Source organism: Hyalella azteca, unplaced genomic scaffold (assembly GCF_000764305.2).
Source record: "Hyalella azteca isolate HAZT.00-mixed unplaced genomic scaffold, Hazt_2.0.2 contig11274, whole genome shotgun sequence".
Taxonomy (NCBI): Eukaryota; Metazoa; Arthropoda; class Malacostraca; order Amphipoda; family Hyalellidae; genus Hyalella; species Hyalella azteca.
The window spans coordinates 369,489-372,834 of record NW_025941275.1 but is presented as its reverse complement, the minus strand read 5'-3'; positions in this window follow the sequence as shown (position 1 = coordinate 372,834).

The following is a 3,346-nucleotide window of genomic DNA, read 5'->3' as shown; positions in this document are numbered from 1 at the left end:
GCAGCGCCTATTGCAGAGTCTGGTCCGCATTTAAACTTTGTTAGGGTTTAAGGAGCTACTATTTTCGTACTCCTGGCTTGCACAAGAGTTCCAACATTTCTTGGGAGCAATCAAGCAGCTTCTGCTCACAGTCCCTGTTCCTCATTTAATGAGGGCTGAACAAAGATCGTTTCATTATGAAGCGACGCAACAACTTCTATTGCTGTTGCACGAGGGTAAATCTTAAATGGTTTGGTCCAAACATTTCCCTCGACTGTCGACGAGCAGTTCTTTCCATAATCCTGCACCACATAACTTTTTAAATAAAATGGAAAACTTATTCAGAGGTTTATATCATTTTAAGTCTATATAGGATGGCAAAATTCGTTACTTTAAGCAGGTTTCATTAAAGACCAGCGACCGCGAAGACTCACAACGACAAATCAGAGACTAACGCAAACGTCAGAACCATCTATTACGCGAATCAAACGACCAGCGGTTATAAAGCAGATGAACGGATCAGCCAATCCATCGTTCGCAACAACATCGGAAGCGTAACTATAAATAAAATGAAACTACAGATGTATCATATAAAAAGAAAATACAGAATCTTGCAATGAATAATAACCTCTGTAAAAGTTTTCAAGGGACATATGTGGTCTCTCTGAGTTTTTCAAGGGACAAATGTGGTCTGTAAATATTCCTGCTATAGAGAAGGTTGTAGACTTCTTCCTAATATGAACTACATCGGGCCCACAACTACGACATTAAGCCGACATGCCACCTTCAGTCTGGTGGACCAAAGAACCACCTGACGGAAGCCCACAACGAGACCATCACTCGTACGGTGCTGGAGGAGTGCACCAGCGTCGTCATGAGATGCCCCGACGCCAACCAAATCGCGATAGCTGAGGCCCTCATCATTAAGGAAAGGACCCCAGCCATCAACCTTCAAACTGCTGGATTTATCGAAACCTCGAAACTGTTTCAGAGCAATTTTAGTTGCTTTCATTCTTGATTATCTTCATATTTTCGTGCTTTGGCAATTTCTAACAAAATTGTTTTTTGAGTAGTATCCTATTTACATGATTTTGTACTTCTTTCGATCCAAGTTACCACGTTTTTCTTAGTTTCGCTTCGTCTCAGTCTGTCATCAAAAATTCAAACCTTAATTTAGAGCACTTCTGAAGATCCTAGGAACTTGAATTTGGCATGCATGCTTATGCTGCCTAACAATTCAAGATTTGATCATCAGAAGTACTAATTTAAATTTTTGTATAAATAAAAAACATAAAAAATGAAAAAACCTAAAAATTGACGGTTGGTTGGGAATCAAGTTTTTTTTTTTGTCGAACATCCAGAATTGCCAACCCTGGAAAATGATTTGAATTGCTAAAATTGCTAAACTAAATAGTAGAAAATAAAATAAATAAATAAATTTAAAAAAACAAGTTTTCTTAACGGAAAAAAAAGGAAAATATTAACTCTTACATAACATTAAAGTTATTTAGAATGTTATGTAAGAGTTAGTTAATGTTTTACTTTTTTGTTCGTTAAGAAAACGTGGTTTTTAAAAGTTTTTTTTTTATTTATTTTATTTCATCACTCAATGCATCTTGTAACGTGATAATGAATGATTGATACATTCAAAACGTTGTTAACGAAGTAAAAATATACATCGGTACCTTGCTTTTCGATTTACAAACGAAAAATATAGTCCGATATATTGAAAAAAACTTATAAGAAAATTGTCAATAAAACCAATTCTTTGATCTTCAATGAAATCATGCATCGAAAATTGGTGTAATTCGGCAGAAGATTTTCTAATATACAATTAAAAAATCAGATGATTGTTTATAAAAAGCATGCTCTGGTCTTCAATCAAACTTAGATAAAGAAATGAATCGGGAATCATTTTAAAATTTCTGACATCGTCGAATGACCTCTAACGTATAAGGAATGCTGGGTCAAAAGAGTGAAAATCAAATGCATATGGAGCTCAATAGTTCAATAATTTATAGCAGTCGTGCAGGAAGAGGATATTGAATGATCGAAACGAACATATTTCCTAAAATCTTTACATTCTAAAAAATAAACATAAAATAATTCATTTATCCATTGTAAAAGATAAGTCAGTGGGAGACATTTTTATTCGTCAAACAACTACGATTTCCTTCGACGTCCACGACGAGTTAAATAGAAGCCTGACTTCAATCACGACGTTATCAAGACTTCTCTATTAGCGCAGGCTGTTCAATGGCAGCAGCTTGCAGGCTCTGTGCGATTTTATGTTCATTGCTAGGGCGTTCTAATTTCCATAAATGATTGCGTAAACAAGCGCTAGTGATTGGAAGTGCCTCCAGTAAAACAACAATAATTTTATGAGACTCAGTTAAAACTTTCCTCAGCTTTAAATTAATATCGACGGAATCAAGATGGCGAGAGGAAACATTCTTTCAATTCTCCTGAATTTTCATTATGTTGAGTGCGGTGTCTGAGATGAAAGTAACTATGTTAGAAATTATATAAACATCTTGAATGATGATGTTTCTGCAGGAAAACTGTATCTGTATCGGGTTATACGCTTGAATCCGAAATTTTCCTTGAAACTACATTATACAGGCATTCATTCTTCCTACATGATAATATTTCTCTTATTACTATGATGTTGTGCAGAATTTTATCGCAGAAATGCGTACTATATTTCCTTATCTCGACACATTTTCATATATTTTACACACATCTTTCAAACATTATCTTCTTCATTTCCATAAAAATTTCTCTCGTTTTCAATGGTTGCATTTTCTTGCGTCATCAATATATTTTTAATCAATATATGTATATATTCATAAAATCGATTTCGTTATTTTGAAACAGTTTATCCACAATTGAATCAAATTTTCGAACTTTTTCGTTTGCATATCACTCATTAGTCAATAAAATATAAATTAATATAATATGATTCCTAATTAATATTTTAGAGCATGGAGCGTCAATAACTAAAGATTTTGGATATTATGTTGAAAGGAGTGATACTGGCATCGCTTGGAGAGATGTCTAACGTAATGAAGAATATCAGGAAAACCTGAAAATGTCATGATTTGAGAAATAAAACATGTAATTGACTAATGGAAATATAACTGTAACATGTAACTGACTTATGGAAATGTAACTAAACATGTAACTGACTTATGGAAATGTAACTAAAACATGTAATTTGACTATGACTAATGAAAATATAACTATAACATGTAACTGACTTATGGGAATGTAACTAAAACATGTAGATGACTTATGGATATTCAAAAGTCAAATTTAAATTTCGTATCAATTCTAGCATAGAGAGCAAATTAAAGATGATTCCATT